The following is a 25,798-nucleotide window of genomic DNA, read 5'->3' as shown; positions in this document are numbered from 1 at the left end:
TTGAAGAAAATTTCTTTGATGTTTTTCACTGCTTGCATTCACTCAAAATCACAGTTACATGGAACATTCGAAAAGAAGTTTCAAATTCAGGATCAATCGGTTATCACACAATCTTAAACTGTAGGTAAACAAGAAAATTTGCAGAGTGGGTCTAGAGTGCAGCACACAAAAGTGCTGGAGAAACTCAGCAGGTCATATAACATCCATAGGAAGTAAAAGGCAGTCACTGTTTCGGGCCTGAGCCTGGAATTTATTAGAATTTTTAATAAATTTAAAGCTGCTAGAGTGACTAAGTCATTTGAGTCCGACCTGTGTTTTCATTATGCATTCTATTTGTATATCAGTATTGGAGAAATTGTGTAATCTCCATGACACATGCCAAGGCTTCTACTTGCACTGGAACTTGCACATAAAGGCAAGAAAAATCTGCTCATTAATCCTTAGGCTGCTGACACACAGCAGAAGATAGTTACTCTTTAATATAAATTGTTTTGTTTTTAAGATGTGGACAAAACTGAAAAGGCCATCCCTAGTTACACTGAGAAATTGGTAGCAGGTTGTTAATTAATGTTCATTCCTGGTAGTGGCCTGTGACATCAGAGAACAACTAGTATCCATCCATCCCCACAGAACTTTAGTGAATCAGTTAGAATTTTAGGAAAATTACCTCTATGGCCATTGGCACACTTTCATTAAGACTGCCACCTCTATCATGTAGTTCAAAGGAGGAAGGTGCATCCACATATCACTGCATACATATGGCCCATCACTTCCTCAATGGCATTGGAGAATAGATATTAAATGCAGGATATGTCAGCAATGAAAGCAAAAAAATGATAAATATTACAAATTATATCAGAAGAATTGAACTCATAATTCTGGGGTGTATCAATTCCATTTAATAGTAGTTTCCTGAATCCTGGTCCACTTCATTCTTCCAATGACTTCTTCAGCCTAATCAACAGTCAACCACTTGCAAGTGTCCAAAGAGGCTGCATAGCTTTACCCACCTCCAATGTAGCCTTGAGGCATTAAACGTCCAGTCCCTTCCATTCCCATTCTCCACCATACATCTCCTGTGACCACACCCCAGCTATCTAGGTCCAATAGATCCACAATAAGCCACGCTTTCCTTTTGATGGCAGTTGGCATCTGCTAGAAATACGTTGATGTTACCTGAGCCCAAATTTTAGGTGAGCCTGTGTTTATGAATTGTGCTCTCAAGTAGCATGTGTTTCATATGTGTAAACATAACAAAACAAATAAATATAACTGATAAATTATTTTGAATGATAAAAATGCTTATAAAGTAAAGCCGACAATGACTAAGTTCTTCACAAATGTTGTTCATTATATACCCAGTCACAAGCTTGATAGGTGTCCCAGCTTCCCCAGTGCCTGTGGCCTAGCTGTAGTTTGTCATAGTGGTGAAGGGGGTTTGAGGCCAGGACTGGGATTCTGTAGCATGGCTTCAGAATATCCCTGAGAAAAGCCAATGAATTCCTTTCCAAGAGTACTCATTGTTGAATCAATGAATTAAGTTTATTGTCATAAATATGAGGATTTGAATCCTGTGCTGTGCAAAAGCTTACTGAGTTTCTTCAGCATTTTGTTTTTACTTCAACTACAGTGACTGAAGACTTTCATGTTTCATTTCTGTTTTTAATTCAGAAACTATTTTTTATGGAATATGCTATTAATTCTTATGAGCTACTAACACCAAATAGCATCAAAAAGGAAGCCATTTGGCCCATCTTTCTGTGTTAGTTGAAAAAATGCAACCCAACCTGATCCCATCTTCCACTATATGAACCATAATCCAGGTTATTGAGTCTTGTGTAGATTAAAGCATGAAAAAGTACATCAGGGAATAATAAAATGGCAGAGAAATGACTGTAAACAAAACCTTGCATCTATCTTCACAGAAGACAACACCTAGAATCTTCCAAAATGAAGTGTAAAGTGCACGTCGAAATCAGAATCAAAATTCCTTATCATGGGAAAATTATAAGGGGAACATGAGAGGAAATTTCTTTACGCTGAGGGTGGTGGGGATGTGGAATGAGCTTCCGGCAGACGTGGTCGAGGCGGGATCATTGGTTACATTTAAGGAAAGACTGGATCGTTACATGGATAGGAGGGGACTAGAGGGGTATGGACTGGGTGCTGGTCAGTGGGACTAGGAGGGTGGGGATTTGCTATGGCATGGACTAATAGGGCCGAACTGGCCTGTTCTGTGCTGTAAGTGGTTATATGGTTATATGGACACGAAATTCATTATTTTGTGGCAGCATTTGAGGTGAAAGATTGCTATAAATTAAAAAATATATAAATTGGTCCAAAAGGAGAAAAAAAGTGAAATAGTGTCTGTGTTTCTTTGTCCATTCAGAAATCTGACGGTGGAGGGGAAGAAGCTGTTTTTTTTCTATTGGGTATTTGTCTTCAGGCTCCGGAACCTCCTTTTTGATGGTAGTAGTGAGAAGAGAGCATGGCCTGTATGGTGAAGGCCCTTGATGATGGAGGCTGTTTTCTTGAGACCCAACCTCTTGTACATGACCTCAATGGAGTGAAGACTAATACCCATGATGGCGCTGGCTGAGTTCATTACTCTGTTGCATTTTCCTGTCCTGTGCATTGGCACCTCCATTCCAGACAGTGATGCAACCAGTCAGAATGCTCTCCTTGGAACACCTGTAGAAATTTGCAAGAGTCTTTGTTGACATACCAAATGTTCTCAAACTCCTCACAAAGTATTGCCACTGGTGAGCCTTCTTCACGATTGCAATAACATAAAGGCCCCAGGATGAATCTTCAGATTTGTTGCTACCCAGGAATTTGAAGTTCTTTATCCTTTCCACTTTTGACTTGCTGACTTCTAAGCTTTTGCCATTTTTCAACATGAGGACCAGAGTTGTTCCAATGAAAATCAAAGAAGCCATTATGAGGCTGAAAAACAAGAATAAAGCAGTAAGAGGCATTACCCAAACCTTAGGATGACCAAAATCAACAGTTTGGAACATTATTAAGAAGCAAGAGTGTACTGGTGAGCTCAGTAATTGCAAATGAATTGGTCTTCCAAGGAAAACCTCCACTGCTGATGACAGAAGAATTCTCAACATAATGAAGAAAAATCCTCAAACATACGTCCAACAGATCAGAAACATTCTTAAGAAGCCAGATGTGGATGACCACTGTCCAAAGAGGATTTCATGAACAGAAATACAGAGGCTACACTGCAAGATGCAACCACTAGTTAACCACGGAAACAGGATGGCCAGATAACAGTTTGTCAAGAAGTATTTAAAAGAGGCTACAGAATTTTGGAAAAAAGATCTATGGACAGATGAGACCAAGATTAATCTGTATCACAGAGATGGCAAGAACAAAGTGTGGAGACATAAAGAAACTGCCTAAAATCCAAAGCATACCACCTCATCTGTGAAATGTGATGGGGGTGTTATGGCATGTATGACTGACACAGGGACTGACATACTTATCTTCATGCATGTAGAGCTGCTGAGGGCAGTACCAAAATTAATTTTAAAGTGTATAGAAACATGTTACCTGTTCAAGTTTGAGCAAATGTCTCCGAACTCATTGAGTGGCGCTTCATCCTATAGCAAGTCAGTGATCCCAAACATACTGCTAAAGCAACAAAGGAGTGTTTCAAAGCTAAAAACTGGAAAATTCTTTTTGGCCAAGTCAGTCACCCCATCTAAATCCAGTTGAGCACACCTTCCATATGTTGAAGAGAAAACATATGGGGACGAGACCCCGAAGCAAGCAGGAGCTGAAGATGGCTGCAGTAAAGGCCTGGCAAAGCATCACCAGAGAAGATACTCAGCGCCTGGTGATGTCCATGAATCACAGACTTCAAGCAGTCATTGCCTGCAAGGGATACGCAACAAAGTACTCAACATGATTGCTTTAATATACATAATATTGCTCTGAAATAAGGGGGCTATGTATAAAAAGTACTGAAATTTTGACAAACCAAAATGTATACAAATAACCTTGAATAAAATCTGGAATGTGCATTTCAATCACATGTAAATTTAAAACTAGGAAGTATAGGGGCAAATAAAGTGTCTTTGTCCCAAACACTGTATGCTGTTCAACTGATTGAAGTATTCAATTGATTGCTCTGCTCCTTGGTCACTGAATAATGAATGGTTAGAGAAACATGCTGGGGTCAGGGAGGAATGAGCAACCACCACTGGAGACGCACAGAAGATGCCAACACAATGTGTTGGAGAAACAATGGGTTGAGCAGCATCAGTGGGAGAAAAAGAATAGTGGACATTTTGAGATGAATCTCTTCAGATGAAGATTTTGGCTCAAAATATCCATCATTCTTTTTCTCCCATTAATGCTACTTGACCATCTAAGTTCCTTCAGCAGATTGAATCAGGCACGACTGCTGAGTCTGATTTACATCAGTGGTTTGGATTTAGAAATTCCAGGTAGCTCGGTCATATTTTCAGAATGAGCAAATGAGGGTGGCAATATAATCAAAGAAATCAAAAACTGGAATGATGGACAAAATATTTAAGGATGGAATTGCTGCCAAGTGTAAGTTCAAGAATGTTATGATGAATTATGAGGATTATACGCACAGCAGATGAATCTTGTAAATGTTACTGAAGTGACTCTACCAGAGGACACCTAGGGTTCTGTAACCTTGCAGTAGGGCAGCTCAATGGTTTTCAAACTTTTTCTTTCCACTCATAAACCACCTTAAGTAATCCCTATGCTATAGGTGCTCTGTAATTAGTAAGGGATTACTTAACATGGCACTTGAGTGGGAAAAAAAAGAGTTGAGAACCACTTCTCGAGACCCAATTGTTATTGAAATATTTTGCGTGAGAAAAATTGTCATTGGCCCATTTCCTTTGGTCATGAAACTGTGCAAATAATGAGCCAATGAGGTACAATTAAAACAGTGGTTTTCAAACTTTTTCTTTCCGAAGGGATTACTTAAATTAGTATGTGAGTGGAAAGAAAATGTTTGAAAACCACTGATTTAGTTGATCACAGGGGTGGCCGTAGCCTGCCATGTTCCTAGCTCCTTCCATAGGCATATTATGCCAGAAGGTTTGAAGTGGCAAATTCAAAGAGGAAATCCTAGAAGAATAAAAATTCTTAGAAAAATAGCGTAACGTAAAACAGCAGAGACTTCAGAAGAGAAGAAATTAAGAACCTTGATAACATTAAAGGGGAAAACAGCTCTCAGTGGCAGAAGTGTCAGGAAACACAAAGCAAGATTTAAAATAAAGTAATTGTCCTTTTCCAATCCCACCTCTCCCACAGGTCATTGAGGTCAGTGTTGACGATGCTAAGCTTAGTAATGTTTGTGGCAGTGAGGAAGCTAAGATTGAAAAACAGTCATGTCCCAAAGTTATGAGTAAGCTAAATAAAACTAGAGTCACATATGGAGGGAGTTGGAGAGGAGGAGCTGGAAGAGACAATGGGCTAGACAAAGGGGAATTGAAGATGCCATTGACTTGACAGATGTTGAAGGCCTTCACTGATATAATGGCCATTTGATGCTCAAGGAGTTTGGAAACATTGTACTCATGAACAGGGATCCAAGACATATCAGAGAACTGGAGTTGGGTGATAACAGCACACATGTGGAGCTGATCCCATCAATGGGAGTTGAATGTCTGTAGCCAGCAGGATATGGGCGAGAAACCCCAGGAATGTGCCTGTCTTCATTTCATTTCATTTGTTTTGTTTGTGGCCAAAAATTACTCTTAATTATTATGTGAGCATGGTTCTTTGTTGGAGCTTCTGTTGACATTTTTCATCATCGTCAGTGTTTACTTGATGGGCTAGAATTTTCTGTTTGATTCCTCAAACCTTTCTTGGATTTTGGTGGGGAAATATTACTGTTTTCTCACTGCTCAAACTTTGAATTAACTAGTAGGATGGCATCGTCCTCACCAATTACATGTCCAGTCAACTTTAAATGACTGCCTCCCTCCCATCGAGCACTATAAGGAGCCACAGTGTTATTGGAAGCATATGCTCATTAACCATATTGGCGCTGAGACAGCAACTGCTGTCCGAGGCTTGCATTATGCTCCAGACAATGGAGTAGTGTAGGATCTGTCTAAGCTCAGAGAGAATAAAAATTCTTGTTCATGTTACTAAGTAGAAACACTGGCTTCCCTACCCTCTTTTCATTCTCCTTCCACATCAAGTTCTTAAGACATGTAAACTAAAAATTAATCAATATCTTTGTTGTCAAAAATGAATTGTATTCCAGTGCCAGAAAGGAGCTTATCACAATATTTTTAGTACCGAGATCCTTTGAGACTTAAAAAATAAAAAGACAATCCTTCTTGGCACTTGTCCCAACTCCAAGTTCTGGCTGCTTAAAGATGTTGCACTTTCCTATAATAATTGTCTCCATGGAGAACACAGAATAATGAACCAGAAATCCTTGTCCATGCTTTATTGTACTATATGGCATGTATAAAATGAGATAAACATATCAAAACATGAATGTTGTTGTTTCTAACTATATTTTAAAATTAACCATTCTTGGTTAACTGTTAACATCATTTCTATGCAGTAACTTTTAACAAGATTCTTTCTGAAGCTGCTCTGCAGTGCAACACTTTTTTATAAGTATCTGCTCTTCGTTCACAGTACAGCACTGAAATTATAAATGGGAGACAAATGGTTCAAAACTTGGGATGGCTTCAGAGCTGTTTGAGTAAAGGCCATCTTTAAATAAATGTCAAAGCATATATTAGAAATCTGAAATAAGAACAATAAAGAAAATTCTGAAAGTAAAATGGATGTCAGTCAGTTGCTGTAAAAGGGTGAGTTATCACTTCAGATACAAATACTAGGAACGATTGAAATCTGAAATAAAAACAAAAAGCTCATTATTGTCTGCATCTGTAGAGAGAGAAAACCCATAAACAGGTTCAGATTGATAAATTGGTCACCTGTATTTCTTGTTCTATTGACGCGGCCCAATCTGCTGAGCATTTCATAGTCTTCAGCTCAGGAACATTGACATCTCAGTCTAAAGGTAAGTTCCTTTACTGCTGTATTGAATGCAAGACTGGGATATGGTCTTTAAGTATTTGCATGCACTGGGGAGTGAAGCAGCTCAAAGGCAGCATTCCCATATCTGGGTTGTAAGTGATGGGCTGAGATCATGAATTTGTAAATACAAACCTATCTTCTTCTTAAATATGTTCAGCAGCCCGACCGCCACGGTTGTATCTGGTGGCAAATTTCACAGGCTCATCATCCTCTGAGTAAAAAACTTTAACTTAATCTTAGATCTAAATGTCATGGATCTGTACCCTGAAACTGTGATCTCTCAATCTCGACATCCAGCCGAGAGAAATGTCCAATAGTCTGTCAACACCATAATTGATAAAGTAATCCACATAATTAGTAATATCCAAGGTATTCCTGAACAAACCAAATCCTTCTTCAGGATAATCCAAAGGTTAGATGGAAAATTCCTCTAACTACTGTATACCAAATAAGGCTCCAGCCTTTACAGTTTTTGCCTATTGAAAATTGCAATGGGAAAGCTTTGAGCATTTATAAGTTGATTTAATTATATCCTTTGGTCACACTGAATTCCTTTTGAAAAATAGCCAAGTGCGTTCACTCTCAATTTACATAACTTTACTTTAAGGCATCATATTGCATGAGACTCACTGCAGTGGGTTAAATGCAGCAATTAAATACCATATATTTTGACGTATAAGTAGACCCTCTTTCAGCCTAATTTTAAGGATTTTATGGTATATGCGGACCTCCAGTCGCAACTCAAAGATTTTTAAAATACCCCAATCGCAAGTAACAAGGCTGTAAATTAAATAAGTTAAAAAAAAAACCTTGCCCTAACAGACAGCAACGTCAAAGGTCCATGGAGCTGGAACGGTGACGTGTTCCAGGCGGGAGCAGAAAGCTCAGCCTACCTGGCAGCAGCAGCGGGACCCACAGAGCTGGAGCGCCGACCTTGTGCATCCAGCAGGAGCAGGAACCTCGCTCTACCAGGCAGGAGCAATAGTGGCGACCTCAGGGTCTCAGGTAGGAGTGGTGATGGCGGCGCCCCACAGAGGGGAGGTGTTAGGGAGCGGCAGCGCCAGTGGTGGGGAGGTGCTTCCAGCATCGACTTTTATACCGAATTAATGTAAATCTGTTTTTTTCAGTAAATTTAATGTCTCAAATTATATTCAGCATATAAATTGACCCCACCCCTGAGAATTTTTTGTAGGGTATCACAACTCGACTTATATGCTTAAATATACGGTATTTGTGACGACATTGAAACTGGGCAAAGAGAGAAAGAAACACTCAGCTGCAGAAACATTCAGAGTCACAGAGAGACCTATTTCATGATCATTCATTTTCAACATATGCAGTTTAATTTTCCTTCCAGTGTACGTCTGATTTACGAAAGGCAATACAAACGATATGGCAAATGGAAATGGAAGATTCTCCTCTGTCGATTGTTAAAACCAATATCCAGCCCCTTAGCTTTAAACCAAGAAGAATACCGATCAGCTGGAGATCAGGGTGGTACTCCAGACACTGGCTTGAACTTGGTCCAAGAAACAGCAGCTGTGTTTGAAAAATGATGTCATGGTGGTGATCTTCCTGAGTCTTCATACTGAAAGTTTTGGTTAGTATCCCAGAATGGGTATCACACCAATGTTCAAAAAGATTGTGTTAAAATGATTGTCAGGAAGACTCTAGATACTTTATTTGAAGTATTTTATCGTTAAGGGTGGTTAATTAGCTTCTAAATATGACTCTGGAACACTTAGACTTATCAAATTTATCCATATTATTGGAACATTGGAAAAATTCAACTAACATCCACTGTCAAAGGAAAACGGAGTATATTTATTGTACTTTTTAATGTCTGTTTAATGTCCAGTGTGACAAAAGATTATTTCAGAGACTATGTCTGTACCTACAAATATCCAGAAATAGAGTGTGCCAAAATCAAGCTGCTTTCATTTCATCCATCTCTAACACCTGGCTAAAGCACTCATTATATCTCTTACATATGAATATAATCAGCCTGCTTTTGCCATCTTCTGAGAAGTACAATTACAATCAGGGAGGCAGAGAAAACATCACCTTGAACACTAAATCATGGCAATAGTAATTGTACTGGATTCACTACTGTCTTCTAGGAGAGGAAATATTAGGAACAAGTCTACTGTATCCCAATATGGTTGAATCTTAAGCTTTCCAAAGTGGCATAGCTGACCACTCGGTTTATTTTTATTCTTTTATTGGAAATATTTGCTCTGGATAAGAAAGCTTTTATTTGCCTGATAATTGCCTTTAAGATAACGAGTTGACTTCTTGAACCACTGCACACACTGTACTGTTAAGGGTTCAAGATTAGGACCCAGTCACAATGAAGTTACAGCACCTAACTTCCAAGTCAGGATATTGCATGACTTAAGAAAGAGACTGGTGGTGGTGGTGCTCTGATTTGCCTGATTCTTAGTGGCAGGAATATACAGGATTAGGAGGGACTGTCACTCCCAAGTAATTGCAGAACATTTTGTAGATGACACACTCTGCAGACACAGTGATGCAGGGAGTGCTGGATTGAGTGCCAGTCAAGTGGTCTGCTTTGTCCTGGATTATTATAGAGTCATAGAGAAACATACAGCATGGAAACATCCTTTTCCTACCAAGTCTATGCCAACCATTAACCACTGGGTTACACCAATCACATTTTTTATTCTCTCCACATTCCCATCAACTCCCACAGATTGTATCACTCATCAAAAACTATGGTCAAGTTAGAGGAGTGAATTAACTCACCAACCTGCACTATGGTGTACGGGAGGAAATTAGAGCACCCATAAAAATCTCATGTGGTCACAGGGAGAAAATGCAAGCTCCACACAACAAACACCTAAAGACAGCATTGAAGAGCCACGGGCACTGTGAGGCAGTAGAACCACAGAACAATAGAACATTACAGCACGGAAACAGGCTCTTTGGCCCATCTTGTCCATACTGAACTATTTTTTTATCTAGTCCCATTGTCCTGTACCTGGACTATAGTCCTCTCATCCATGTACCTATCCAAATTTCTCTTAAATACCATAATCAAATCTACATCCACCTCTTCTGCTGGCAGCTCATTCCACACTCTCACCAGACTGAGTGAAGAAGTTCCCCCAATGTTCCCTTTAAACATTTAACTTTTCACTCTTAACAAATGTTCTCTAGTTCTTGTCTCACCCAACCTCAGTAGAAAGTGTCTGTTTGCATTTACCTTATTTATATAGCTCACAATTTTGTATACCTCTATCAAATCGCCCCTCATTCTCTGACTCTCCAGGGAATAAAGTCCTAACCTATTCAATCTTTCCCTATAACTCATCTCCTCAAGTTTTGGTAATATCCATGCAAATTTTGTTTGCATTATTTCAATTTTATTCATTTTTTTCTTATAGGTAGGTGACCAAAACTAGACACAATACTCCAAATTTGGCTTCACCAATGTCTTATACAACTTCAATATAACATCCCAGTTCCTGTACTCAATTCTTTGATTTATGGCCATTGTGCCAAAAACTCTCTTTGTGACCCTAGCTACCTTTCAAGGAATGATGCAACTGTATTCCCAAACCCCTCTTCTCTCCTGCTCTCTGCAGTGCCCTACCATTTACCATGAAAGTCCTATCCTGGTTTATCCTCCCGATATGCCACACAAGTGTCCGCATTTCATCTGTGATTTTGCAACCCCTTTTCCCAGCTTGTTCTGATCCTACTGCGAGCTTTGAAATCTTTCTTCACTGTGAGCAACTCCATAATCTTAGAGTCATCTGAAAATTTTTATGTATTATGTGATAATAAAAGGAACATTGGATCTTAAACTTTGAAATTTGTAGATCCAATTTACCATGTCATTATCCAGATTGTTGATATAGATGAAAAAGAGTAATGGACCCAGTACTGATGCTGAGGCACACTACTCATCATGGGCCTCCAGTCAGATAGGCAATCATCTATTACCACATTCTGGGTTCTCCTGCAAAGCCAATGTCAAATCCAATATGCTACCTCATTCTGGATACTAAATAATTGAACCTTCTTGTCAAACCTTCCATGTGAACGTTGTCAAAGGCTTTACTGAAGTCCATGCAGACAACATCCACTACCTTTCTTCACCAACTTTCCAGGTAACCTTGAAAACTACGTACAATTTGTAGGCATAACCTATCATACAAAAAGTCATGTTGACTATCCCTAATCAATTCCTGTCTTTCCAAGTATATATGGTATATCCAGTCTCTTAAGATACCTTTGAATAATTTACCCATCTTTGATGTCAGGCTCACCTGCCTATAATTACCTGGATTATTGTTATTGCCTTTCTTAAACAATAGTATAATATTACCTTTCCTCCAGCTCTCTGGCATCTCACTTGTGACTAAGGACATTTTAAATATCTCTGCTTAGGGCCATGACAATTTCTGTACTTGTCTCCTCAAGGTCTGAGGGAATATCTTGCCAGGCCCTTGGGATTTATCCACCTTTAATTGCTTCGAGACAGCAAGCATCTTCTCTGTAATCTGTGCAGCATCCATGAGCTCACTGTTGTTTTCCTTCATGTCTATAGCCCATCCATCATCTGTGCCCATCTTTTGAACAAAAAAAAAAATTCCTTTAAGATTTCCCCCATCTCTTTTGGCTCCCTGCATAGATGACAACTCTGGTCTTCAATAGAATCAGTTTTGTCCCTTGCTTTTGCTCTTAATATAGCTATTGAAACACTTGGAGTTTTCCTTCACCTTGTCTGCCAGAGACATCTTTTAGCCATCTTGATTTCCTTCCTAAATATTTTCAGGCATTTCTAATATTTGTCATTTATTTCTTGCTGCCTATACCTGCTATGCTCTTCCTTCTTCTTAACCAGGGCTTCAGTATTTCTTAAAAACTAAGGTTCCTTATACCTGTTAGTCTTACCTTCAATTTTGACAGAAACATACAAATCCTGAACACTCAAAGTTTCACCTTTGAAGGCTTCCCACTTACCAAGCACATCTTTGCTCGAAAACAACCTGTCCCAATCCACACTTGCAAGATCCTTACTGATACAATTCTAATTGGACTTTCTCCAATTTAGCATCTCACCCCAAGGACCATACTTATCCTTTTCCATATTTATCTTGAAACCAATGGCATTATGATCACTATATCTAGTGTTCCCTTACACACATTTCCATCACCTGCCTTGTCTCATTCTCAAATATGAAATCCAATATTACACTCTCTCTAGTTGGTACCTCTATATATTGATTTAGAAAATTTTCCCAAACACATTTGACAAATTCCAACCCAGCCAGCCCTACAGCATTGGAGACACAGTCAGTATGTGGAAAGTTAAATTCACAACTTTATGTTTCTTGCGACTGTCTGCTATCTCTACATATTTACTCCTCTAATTCTTGCTGACTATTGAGAAGTCTATAATATAATGTGGTCATCTTTTTCTTATTCCTCAGTTTCATCCATAAAGCCTCAGTAGATGAGGCTTCTATTCTATGCTGTCTGATTAATGCCATGACATTTACCCTTACCCAAGTCTCATAATTCCACTTGCTGATTCATCTCTCATCTTCTCTGCCTTTCCTATACTACTTCATTCATTGAGTGAAACAAGAAAGTCTGCAGATGCGGTGATTGTAGTTGATAGACTAAAATGCTGGAGAATCTCAGCAAGTCCTGCAGCATCCACAGTAGACCTCGATGAAGGGCTCAGGCCCAAAAAGTTGGATTTATATATTGGCCTTTTATGGATGCTACAAAACCTATTCTCTTGCACTTTTGTGTATTAACTCCTTTCATTGCAATAGACACAACTCAGAACATTATTCCCACTGTGATAAACCTTTCTATTTCTACCTTTGTCTGTCTGTAGGCTTAGCAACAGCTCCTGTACTATCTGCTTTGGCACTTTGGTTTCTATCCCCCTGCAACTCGAGTTCAAACCCCATCAGAGCAGCAGTACCAAACCTTCCTGCAAGGACATTGGTCCCCCTCCAGTTCAGATGTAAACAGTCTTGTCTGTGCAGGTCCCACCTTCCTTGGAAAAAAGGCCAGTAGCTCTTCTACTGTACTACCAATGAGCTTCCATATCATGCCTCTTTAATGTTGTTGGTGCTACACTCACACTGGCAAACAGAGAGACCCTGGCTTGTGTCTGTAAACTGTGACATGCTTCAGGATATCAGAAGCCTAGTTAGTGAAGTCAGCATGCTTATCCTTTCAGTGTTTAAAGCCCTGATAACAAATGGCTGATTCAATGCCCAATGCTGAAAATGCTTCAGATGTTGATGGGAATGGTGTTGTTATAGAATGTCTAGAAAGTGGTTGCCCATTCAGAGCCAGCTCTTCAGCGCTTGACGTCCTGCTTTGCGGAAACTGCCAAAATGTTTGGCCTGGAAGTCAGCCTGAAGAAAACTGAGGTCCTCCATCAGCCATCTCCCCACCATGATTACCAGCCCCCCCACATCTCCATCGGGCACACAAAACTCAAAACGGTCAACCAGTTTACCTATCTCGGCTGCACCATTTCATCAGATGCAAGGATCGACAATGAGATAGACAACAGACTCGCCAAGGCAAATAGCGCCTTTGGAAGACTACACAAAAGAGTCTGGAAAAACAACCAACTGAAAAACCTCACAAAGATAAGCGTATACAGAGCCATTGTCATACCCACACTCCTGTTCGGCTCCGAATCATGGGTCCTCTACCGGCACCACCTACGGCTCCTAGAACGCTTCCACCAGCGTTGTCTCCGCTCCATCCTCAACATCCATTGGAGCGCTTACATCCCTAACGTCGAAGTACTCGAGATGGCAGAGGTCGACAGCATCGAGTCCACGCTGCTGAAGATCCAGCTGCGCTGGATGGGTCACGTCTCCAGAATGGAGGACCATCGCCTTCCCAAGATCGTGTTATATGGCGAGCTCTCCACTGGCCACCGTGACAGAGGTGCACCAAAGAAAAGGTACAAGGACTGCCTAAAGAAATCTCTTGGTGCCTGCCACATTGACCACCGCCAGTGGGCTGATATCGCCTCAAACCGTGCATCTTGGCGCCTCACAGTTTGGCGGGCAGCAACCTCCTTTGAAGAAGACCGCAGAGCCTACCTCACTGACAAAAGGCAAAGGAGGAAAAACCCAACACCCAACCCCAACCAACCAATTTTCCCCTGCAACCGCTGCAATCGTGTCTGCCTGTCCCGCATCGGACTTGTCAGCCACAAACGAGCCTGCAGCTGACGTGGACTTTTTACCCCCTCCCTAAATCTTCGTCCGCGAAGCCAAGCCAAAGAAGAAAGAGAAAAGAAAGAAAGTGGTCAGACTGTCATGATTCAGAGATCATCATTGCTTGAGTTGTGTGGACAAGTATGGCCTGCTGAGCACTTCCAGCATTCTCGGCTTTTATTGTTTACTACTAATCGTTCATTTCCTGAATATTTTTCCACTGAGGGAAACTTCGATATCTGAGGAATTAGGAATAGAACTGAACACAGATCATGTTCTGGCTTCTAATGAGGAATGAGAGTTTATACATAAGAATAATGTACAAATGCACCTCAATTCCTATTTGCTGCAGCCAAACAGGTAAGACTGCTCATGTGCAATATCCAGTGAAGCAGCTGAAGGGGGATGGGCCAAGGCCACTGCTTTGAGGAACTCCTGCAACAACATCCTGGCTCAGGTATCTCCCCCTTCCCCACCACCCAAACAACCGCAATCATCAACAGCAAAGCTCTTAGGATAATCCTTGCAAGCATCTCCCCCATTTCAGCCGCTCTGTTGACTTTCTACCAAAACCTTTCTGCACCTTTGCAGTTTCTGGTCCTTAAGTTTAATTTTGGAACAGATTGAGAAATTGAACCAAGGGTGTAGAGTTTCAGTAAATCCTTTTAGTACAGAGGCACACAATTTGATTGTTGTTCTAACGTTCTAATCTGTAACACTCAATTTGTTGCTTGCTGAGCCATGTGACAAAATAAAAGCAGAGTTTAGCAGCGAAAGGGAGATGGTTTCTTTAAAAGGTACAATTTCCTTTAGGTTTAAATAATAGTTCTGTTATTTTCTGCAATCAAACCAAACAAGAAAATTCAATGCCTCTAGAAATTAGACTTCCTTCATTAAAGATGATTTTTAAAAAAATAGTAAAATATCAGTTGATCAGTCTTTATTAGAGTTTTATTTATCCATTTGGAAACTAGCTGCAGATTATGAAATGCTGAACCACTGTGTTGGAGAAAGAACCTCTTTCGACTATTTTATGATGCCTATAATATAATTTGCTGAAGTTCAAACTGGTTTAGGGTATACCAACTGATTTCAGGCTTTACCATATCTTCCTCCAGGCATTTCAATTTCCCCCTGCATTCCAAAGAAGGTTAACTGATTATTCCGGTCTCAAGAAAGAGCCCTGACCCAAAATATTGATTGTCTATTTCTGTCCATGAATGCTGCCTGACCCACTGAGTCCCTGCAGCCCCTCCTTGTTTATCCCTAGCTTAGTTGAGTGAAGGTAGAAATATGGGGAAGATAAGGAAATCTAGTGAATAAAATGGGTTATTGTAGAAGTGGTGTAAAAATAAATGTAAATGTTCAACATGGACTCAGTGGGCTGAAGAGCCTATTTCCAGATTGTATCTCTGGACCACCTTCCAGATCTGGTTTTTTTGGGACCCACCAGGCTTGTTGATTCTGCCTCCTCAGTTCAGAGCAATTATGATTGGACATTAAAACATCGCATGATCGATAATGTCCTGTAAATTATTTATACAGCCCCAAGATTTTAGCTGGTTATAGCAACCAGATTGTTAGGAGGGTTGCTGTAGCTGAAGCCAGCATCCCTTGTGGAAGAGGTCAGCCAGATTTCAAATGACATCTACAGTGAAGAGTTTGGGGAATGAAAAACAGGCTGAGGTGCATTGGATGAGATTGGTAGCAGGAGAGGTGAGGTTGGTTAGGTGAGTGGAAACAATCAGTTGGCAAACACGATATAAAGAATTAAATTTAAAAAAATGAAATGCAGAAGCTAGTAATCCTGAATCAAAACAGAAAACTATGGAAACACTCAGCAAGTCAAGAAGCATCTGTGGGGAGAGAAACAGAGCTAATGGTTTAGATCAAAGACCTTTCATTGTTCTAACGAAGCAAATCAGACCTGGAACGGTAACTCTGTTTTTTTACTCCACAGATGTTGCCTGACTTGCTGAGTGTTTTCAACATTTTCTGTTTTTAATGACAAAGTGAATTCTTTATTGTCCACAGAAGTGCAGAAATGACTTTTTGACCTGGGAAAACAGCATTATTTAAATGGTAATACCACCCAGTGTCTGTCTCAGTATACTGTATAGAGTTCCTGTATCACAGAAATAAGGTAACCTGGATTCAATAAAATACAGTCAGCAGTATTGACTAAACAATGCAAGTTCTGCCAGGTCACTGTTGGATAAACTTTTCTGAAAATAACTCTTTCCCATAGAGAGAAACATCTGGGAAAATGCTTTTAAAATCAACACAATTATTTTAACAGCATGTTAAAATGCTTAAAGAACTCATCTAGGCAGTTCCCAGCAAAGGCCTGGGATTATGTGCAGAACCCAGACTCCAGGCCAAGGCCCTTTGGGGCTTGAGGTTGGAATGAGTTGGGTCGGGGTCAGGAATGGGGGAATAATAAACAGTGGTAACATTGGATTGAGGATCATTTTTGCCACTGACAGTGAGGAGCTTGGCAACACTGTAACCTTCATCTCAGACAATTAGCTGGGAGGTCTGAAGCAAGGTACAGGAAGCACCAACCAAAGCACGCAGGAGTAAAATGGACAGGTAAATGAGTGCAGGAGACAATAAGTGTAAGGGGACATCAAAATTGTATGATGGTGACAGTGTGATAGGCAGTACATGTGACATAAGTGTAAAACAACATGCATTGGATTACGTGTAAGAGCAGTAGATCATTTTCATGTAAAAACGAGATCTAATTATTTAGCTGATAAAAATCTAATTTGAAGAAGACCAGGCCTAAATTTCCCATCTGCGCCAAAGGCGAATGCCATAACTAATTATTTTATTCCAGTTTATTTGACAAGCACTGATTTGCCAGCAGAGAATGTCTTGTTCCAACATGCACTATTCTTACACTTACACCCACAAATCTCTCCAGGCAACGACGTTTCACACCAGTGCTAACTGTTAAATGCTGGTTCACACAGCAAAGGCCACTGTCCCCTGCACAGCAACGTTGACACAGTGGGAATGGAGCTGTCCCTGCATTACATTCAAGAAAAGAACACTCAGGAATTAGTGACTTTGCTTTTATCAATTTAACATTGAGAAGTTTAAAATAATCCAGAAATTTCTATTCCAGTTCAAATGAAATCTAATCCCACTTCACCTCTTTTGAAGCTTTAATAGTTTCAACAAAAGCATATGGGAAGAGCAGATGATGAAATCGCTCAGGGTGCTGAAAGTATTTTTATTAAAAGAGCCTTGCATGGTTACACATATGGCGTGGCATGACATATGATTTTTATTTCCACAAATGGGCTGAAAACTCAAAATCAAATTAGTTTTTAAGTACATCAAAGTAGACAGGCTCATTACACTGAATAGATGCAATTTACTATAAAAGCTCCGCCACCATTCATCTAATCACTAGTGAATCAAGGTGCATCAAATGCTGCGACACAGCAGGTCAATTCTTGCAGGTAGTTTTGTAGTTATTTCAGCAATTGCTTAAGCAAGAACAAGTTGGTCAGTATATGTATGGATGCGAACTGCAAGCTTTGTGTACATATCAAGGTAAGTTGTCTTAGTAAATAGCAATGCATATGTCACAGTGGGTGAACAGTAGAACTCATATCATTCAGGGAGAGCAACAGGATGGACGTATGAAGAAAAGAATGTATGCAGAGCCCTGTAAAATGCAATGCCCTTGTTGGAATTAATTGGATTAAAAGTATGGTGTTTGTGAGAGGAGGTGTGTTTGGCTATATACAGTAAAAGCCCTGTTAACTAGAATTCAAGCAACCAGCAGCCTCAAGCAATCAGCAAAGAAAAAATTCAAAACATAATTAGGTAAAATATATATAAATTGGTGTGCCTCACCATTAGTTCACCAATCATGTCACACACAATCACAGCAACTGTAAAATTCACTTATCTGGCAACTACCAATCCCCATAGGTGCCAGATACCAGGGGCTTTACTGTCCATATTTGTGTCTGTATGTTCACATGTGTGTGTGCGTTTGTGAATATTACAGTCTATGTACATCCAAGTGACCCGGAGAGTATATTGAAGTTTGGGTGCTCATTGGTTGCCTCGTGCACTGCTGTTAGACCACGTGAACACTAGGGTGTGTATGTGGGCTGGGGTAAATATGAGGGTGCACGTGAGTTGGGCTTTTCCTCAAGGCATGTGGTTGACAATGTGAGCCCATTGCATGAGTGTCCATAGAAGTGTTGCTCTATGTGTGTTTGAGAGAGACAGAGAGAGAAATTGTGTGTGAGAGTGAGCGAGAACCCATTTTTTGAGTAAACATTAAAAAGTATTAGTGAATTTATGTGTCAGCCTTTAGAAAGAACAGTAAAGACTTGATATGTTTGTTTAGAGGGGTGAATGTGTGTGTGTGTGTGTGCGTGCGTGATTTGCAACACTTTTTCCCAGTAGCCAAAGAAATCCTTACAGAAACAATGGATGAGATTTCTACTGCATGGCAAATCCAAGGGAACCACTCCAAACACTACACGTGGCCTTTCCCAACTACCCAAGTCCTTCAGTTCTTCAAACAAGAAAATCCTTCTTAAATTTGTTTGTTTTCAGAAATTCATATCTATTTTTCATCTGTGAGCTATGATCCTAACCAATTCCAGTGCAAATTGAGGTCAACCAAAACTGTCCTTGCATTACCTACAGTATGTTTTCAATCTTCTTCACTGCAATGCTGTGCCCTCAAACCAATCAGATTCCCATTGGAATGGAGACAGAGGTCCTCTAGCAATCTGTCCCCATTGTACAACATATTTCCTAGACAATTAAATTCAACAATGGGATCATGGAAAACAAGACTTGGCCAACTAAGGAAAAAATGTGCGAAAACCAAGTGCTCAAAATCTATACTAAATCTTTCAACTGAGGCTCAATGCTTTGGAAGCATTGATAACCCATGCTAGGCACCTTAAAGTACTGGAGAATAACCACCAACTTAATATCTGCAAAATTCTACACATCATTTGAATGATTATGTGAACCAATGTCAACATTCTAAATGGCAACGGATTAGCATGGATAGGTATTGGAAGGTCACATGAACAATGATGGGTTGAAAGGCCTGTTTCTGTTCTGAATGCCCCTATGACAATCTTCACACAGGCTCTGGGATTCCAACATCATTCAGCCAGCTCTAGTAGAGGCATAGGCCCAACAGCAGACTTCTAACCAGTGAGCACTCTAACCATTGGAGCGGCATGGTTGGCAACAACTTTATAGCACCAGCGATTGGGACTGGAGTTCGAATCCCATGCTGTCTGTAAGGAGTGTGTACATTCTCCCCATGTCTGCATGAGTCTTCTGCAGGGGCTCCAGTTTCCTCCCACCATTTGAAACATATTCGGAGTTAATTGGGTGTAAATTGGGTGGAATGGGCTTGTGGGGGGGGGGGGGGGAATAGCATATGTCTGTGCTGTATGTTTAAATTTAAAAAACATTTAAGAGATGTACAGGAGGATAGAGACAGATGTAAATGGACTTGAGACCCATCTATGCCTGACATTATCCAGAATCGCCTTTCAGTACAGTACATAAAACCCCTGGCATGCAGCACCTATGGGATTTGGTAGATGCCGAACAAGTGTATTTTCTGATTGCTTGAGACTTACTGTTATAATGCCTGGATTAAGAATAAACAGTTTAAAAGACAAGACAAAAATACTATACTGTACTTTCACTGAACAACATTTGCATGAATATATAAACCTTAAAGCATTTTACTTTACTTCCAGTCAAATTCTTTGAAAATATTTAATTATCATTGCATCTCAGTTTCTTTTTTTGAATATTTTATTTAATATTTTTCCATACAAGTAGTAATAATAACTAATAATAATACAAATTTCAATTACATACATGATGGTTTTCACCCCATCCCACAAACCACGCCCCACCCAACCTCTGCCCTCAAAAAATGATGTACATACTATAAATTGAAAAAACACACATGCTGGAGAAACTCAGCAGGTCAATGTCATGGGTCCCAGCTATGCCTGCCTATTTGTGGGTTTTGTGGACCAAAACAGGTAAGATCCCCCCAACTCTTCCTCTGGTACATTTACGGCTACATCGGGGCGGCCTAATGCACCCGTGATGAGCTCGTCAATTTCATCAATTTCGCGGCCAATTTCCACCCAGACCTCCAACTCACCTGGTCCATCTCCAATGACTCTCTCCCTTTTCTGGATCTCTCTGTGTCCGTCTCAGGAGACAGACTCTCCACTGACATTTATTACAAACCCTCTAACTCCCACCATGACCTGGACTACTCATCCACACAACCTTTCCCCTGAAAGGATTCCATCCCCTTCTCTCAGTTTCTTCATCTCTGCTGCATCTGCTCCCAAAATGAGGTCTTCTAGTCCAGAGCCTCTGAAATTTCTGCCTTCTTCCACAAACGTGGCTTCCCCGCCACCACTTTTAACTCGGTCCTCATCTGCATCTTCTCCATTCCCCACTCATCTGCCCTTGCCCCCCCCCACCCCCCAGAAACAATAAACACAGAATCCCCCTTGTCCTCACCTATCACCCCACCAGCATCCGCATTCCAACACATAATCCGTCGGAATTTCTGGCACTTACTACAGGATCCCACCACCAGACACATTTTTCCTTCTCCTCCCCTCTCAGCCTTCCATAGGGACCACTCCCTCTGTGACTCCCTTGTGCACTCTTCACTCCCCATACATCAACCCCCACCCCCAGAACCTTCCACTGTGGTCATAGGAGGCTTAATACCTGCACCCACACCTTCTCCCTCACCACGGTCTAGGTCCAAAACAGAACTTTCAGGTGAAGCAACACTTCACCTATACCTCTAAAGAACTCATTTACTACATCCAGTGCACCCTCTGTGGCCTTCTCTACATCGGAGAGACCAGTCGCAGATTAGGAGATCTCTTTACCCAGCACCTCCTCTCCATCCTCACAAAAGTGACCTTCCTGTGGCCAACCATTTCAATTCTGAGTCACACTCTCAAGTTCACATGTCTGTCCATGGCCTTTCACACTACCCCACCCTGTCCACCCGCAGATTGGAGGAACAACACCTCATTTTTTGTCTGGGCACTCTCCAACCCTAGGGCATGAACACTGAGTTCACTGCATTCCACTAATCAGCTTGTTTTTTCCCCCCTCCCCCCTAACTAGTTATTCCAGTTCCTACTTCCTTTCTCTCTCCACCTAGCCGAGACTCCTCCCCCTCTGCTTTACTGCGGTCCTCACCCTCCCCCACCTATCATCTCCCACCCTCACCACACCCCTTCCCCCTTTTGTTCGGAGGTCTCTCATGTTTCCCCACACCTTGATGAAGGGCTCAAGCCTGAAACGATGGTGATATATCTTCACCTTTGTTACATAAAGGCACTGTTTGACCTGCTGAGTTTCTCTAGCATTTGTGTGTTTTATCACTTAACCACGGTGTCAACAGAATCCTGTGTTTTACCTCTGATTACTATAAATCTATGTATTAAAAAAAAGAGAAAAAAAAGAAAGAAATAGAAAGAATTTTTGGATGGCATAGAGAGGCATCGTTTGACACATATCTCCAAATTCTTCATAACTACTGAGTGGAGAATCTCACAGGTGCATAGGAAGGATATCCATTATTTGGGTGTATGGGCACTAAATTTGTATGAACATAGAATACTTATTTCTCAAATTATATGCAATTTTTTTCTAAAGGAATACAACTTTGAATCTCTGCAGGCCATTTTAACATACTCAAAGATGTATCAGACTTCCAAGTAACTGCAATACATTTCCTTACTACAGCTAAAGGTAATTTAACAAATTCCAGTTGATAAACTGATAAAAATTTTAATTTAGGTCTTGTATCATCAATATTCCCTAATAAAAATAAATCAGGACTTAGCAGAAAAACAATACCCGTTACTTGTTCCAAAAAATTCTGTAAATCTGTCCAAAAAAGCCTTATATTGGGACAAGACCAAGTTGAACACCCACATCTAAAACATTGATCAGATAAATCTGATTTCAATCTATTCAATTTCTGTGGTGTAAGATATAACTGATGTAACAAATTATATTGGACAAATCTATATCTAACACTAATAGAATTAGTCATACAATCCTTACATAAATCTTCCCATATTTGTTGATCAATTATAATATTCAAATCTGTTTCCCATCTCTGTCTAGATCTATGAAGTCTTTGTTTGGGAGTTCCTGCTTATAAAAATGAATATATCATAAAAGTAATTTTTTTAACAATTCCTCTCCTAATAAGAAGTTCTATTTCAGTACAAGTAAGTAAAAACAAGGTTGGTCCAAGCTTATCCCTTAAATATGCTCTTCGTTGAAAAATAACAAAATAGAGTATTATGTGGTATATCATATTTATTCCTCAATTGCTCAAATGATGATAATTGACCCCTTTCTCCAGTTTCTTTCTCCTCCACAAAGCTGCCTGAAAGACGAACAATAACGTTATAGATAATTAATGTCCCCCTCCCCCAAGTTAATAGGTAAAGCCTCTGACCATGGCAATTCTTACTAAGCAAGGATATGGAGACATTTTAAAAGAGTCTCTCCAACAATGAGAGGCATCAATCAGCTCTTCATCCTGGGTGACACCATTTTATTCAAACACACTTTATTCAAACAACTGCTATGGGCATAGCACGACCAAGGCTGAATATTTGCTCCCATCTTCACCAAAGATTTATGTTACTTCAGAGAATATTTACTTTTACCATTTTAAACTTGCGTATTTTTACCTGTTATTTTATTCTTGTCTATTTTTGAAAATTTATTTTCCTTTACTTTTTTCGCCAATTGCTGAGTTTGCTGGTTGTTTGAATTCTGGTTACCAGGAATTTTACTTTATTAAGGTGGGATGACTGGATGAAGTCAAAATCGCTTCCTCTTTGAAGAAGGACTAAATGTCATCTCCATTCCCCTAGTCAGGGGAAATATCATTTCCAAGGCACTCCTCCAAAGGTAACAACAAAGTAACCTGTTTTATTCCTTGTGGGACCCTGCTCCAGGTGTAACAGCACTGATTTACCACAGCTTACAAACAAATAAAGAATACACTTATTTGTTTCTATCAGCATGCCATGAAGTCGACATTCTTTATTATTCCCTAGACACAATATTACATTCTTCAACTCCCCAAACACCACCCAGCTAAACTCCTCAGACCTTCTCATCAGCTCACTGCCACACATGTGATCCTGATACCCTCACTCTCCTCCTGTATCTGAGATTCATCACATGTATACTGACACTTAACACAACCGCGCAAGCGGGCTATAATCCCCATGCATTGCATAACTTACATCATCAGCGGCAACCGGCACTGCTCCCAACGAAGGGAAGTACACGACCCCAACAGCATCACCCCCTCTCCCCCAGCCGCCAAGCCATGCAAGGAGGCAACTGATTGGAATTGTCCCGCTAAGTAAAGGTCTGGAGGGCTGACAATTTAGCCCAACCTCACACGATACCGCAAGACAGATGATGCATGGTCCAACTGGCAAAGGTGAGACTGGCCCTCTGACTCTGGCTCCGATGCAGAACATGGACCACTGATATAAGCCGGCTTCAACCTGTCGACGGAAACCGTGTCAGCTTTTCTATTCCTGTTGATCATAAAAGTCTTCAGTGGTGTTGTCCTGAAAAGGACCACCATGAATGGACTGAAGTCGTTTGTGAACTGCATCATGCAGAAGGAACACATGAACACAGCACATTTGGCACATATATTGTAGGTGACGCCTGCCACATAGGAGTAGGTTGGAGTAATCTAATGTTTTCTGAAAACGATCAACATAACTAACCAGATCATAGAGCATTGTGCTTGGACTCAGGTTTACAAACTCACCTGGTAAGGCCATAATGTGAATGGTTGTGCCTAGAAGATCAGTGAGAGCTCGAAACAACGCTGACTCAAACTGAGACCCTCAATCTGCTGTAATAGTGACTGGAACACTGAAAGATGGAATCCAATGATCCATGAAAGCCTTAGCAGCCATCTCCACAGAGATGTCAGTGATAGGGTTAGGGTTAAAGTTAGGGAATGGGCCTCCTGCCACCTGCTAGTCCGGTCTTCACATTTGAGCAGATAAGTAATTCCCTGAGATGGCAGAAACAGGTGCATGTGCTGGAAACGGAAATCCGGAACAACAAAATCCCCCAGCTTGGATTTCATGTGTGTGGAGACCCTAGAGCATTGACACAGCAAGCAGGTACTTTCCCATAACCCAACATCCCATTTAATGAGGCCAGATAAACTGTTCCGTAACTAGTTTGATTGATGCTCTTCTATCAGGATGTGATAGATTGTGAAGAGAGTCAAAAATGTCCTGTCTCATTGCCACTAGCACAAAAGGCCTAGGTGTTCCTGTGGAACATCGCACAGGAATGATTCATCCAAGGTCACAACTTTAAAGATGGAGAGCAGAGTTGAAGGCTTGTCAAGTGGCTGACGACATTGGAGGGATGACAGATGCAGCTCACTTGCATACAAGAGGATGCCATGGCACAGAGGATTTTCAAATCCACCAATAAAGAAAAATATAACAAGAAATTTGCTCCTAATATGGAATTTTCATGTTTGCAACCATGAAAACCCACTGAAAAGGCTCTTTGAGACCAAAATCCAATGTGAGTGACCTCTGGCCATATATTTGAATATGTGAATCATTTGCAGTTGAAAGAACACATGATATATTGAGGGGGGGGGGGGGGTCTGTGTTCTTCCATGGTTGGAGGGACAACTGAAATCTCTGCACTGAAATCAACAAGAAATTGAACACCCGAGAGATGGTCTTTGAGGAAAAGATGGCAGCCGATTTGCCCATGGGCAGAACTTGCCTCTACTGCCGGGTCTATCGTTTCCCGACTGCCATTTGTAGATGTTGTAAGGTGGCTGATAGGACCAGGGAGCAGCATCAAATCTCCGATCCTTCCAGCAAATATGCTGACTGTCACCTCTACCACGTCCTCGACTAACACAATTCCAACCAGGCTGATGGAAGAAATTCCGTTGCGTGCTCAAAGCCTGGACCTGCGTAGTCAGTGCTGCCATTTGTTACTCCAACTCAGGTATCTTCGATTGATATGGTGGTGGTGCTATCTTCGATTGAGAAGGTGCTGGTGTAATCTTCAATTGATAAAGAGCTGGCGCTTCACAAGGTGCAGTAAGTAGTTGTTCCAGTTCCATTTGCTCCTGTTGACTGGGGAAGAAGGCAATCCTTTTTTCTTCAATGATCATGGACATAAGGAGGTCTGCATGATCCGCCAATTGATCAAGAATGGACATTTGAAAGACATTCACCAAATGCTCTTCAACATGATGAGGTAAACATCGAAGGAACCTGTTACCAAACATCGCCTTCGACAGGGTCTGTTCCAGCTAATCTGCGCCACCTCAACATCTGTGATGGTTGCCTATTGCCTAGTAATTGGGCAAAACAAGTCTCCCTAGATGGCTGAGTAAG

At 40.7% G+C, this 25,798-nt stretch overlaps 2 long non-coding RNA genes across 17 annotated transcripts in view; one reads left to right on the top strand and one right to left on the bottom strand.

Annotated features, from left to right (window-relative positions):
• Positions 1 to 7,970, top strand: part of LOC138738795 (uncharacterized) — a 51,948-nt gene extending 43,978 nt beyond the window's left edge. The window contains exon 4 of the long non-coding RNA XR_011341768.1: positions 7,888 to 7,970. This is a non-coding gene — a long non-coding RNA (uncharacterized lncRNA). The remainder of the gene's footprint in view (positions 1 to 7,887) is intronic.
• The window catches only part of LOC138738794 (uncharacterized), a 321,374-nt gene that overhangs the window by 64,707 nt on the left and 230,869 nt on the right, over positions 1 to 25,798 (bottom strand). The window lies entirely within an intron of this gene.

This window comes from Narcine bancroftii, chromosome 7 (genome assembly GCF_036971445.1).
Source record: "Narcine bancroftii isolate sNarBan1 chromosome 7, sNarBan1.hap1, whole genome shotgun sequence".
In the NCBI taxonomy this organism is placed as follows: domain Eukaryota; kingdom Metazoa; phylum Chordata; class Chondrichthyes; order Torpediniformes; family Narcinidae; genus Narcine; species Narcine bancroftii.
Note: the sequence above shows the minus strand (reverse complement) of the source record. Positions and strands in the feature narration are given on the sequence as shown.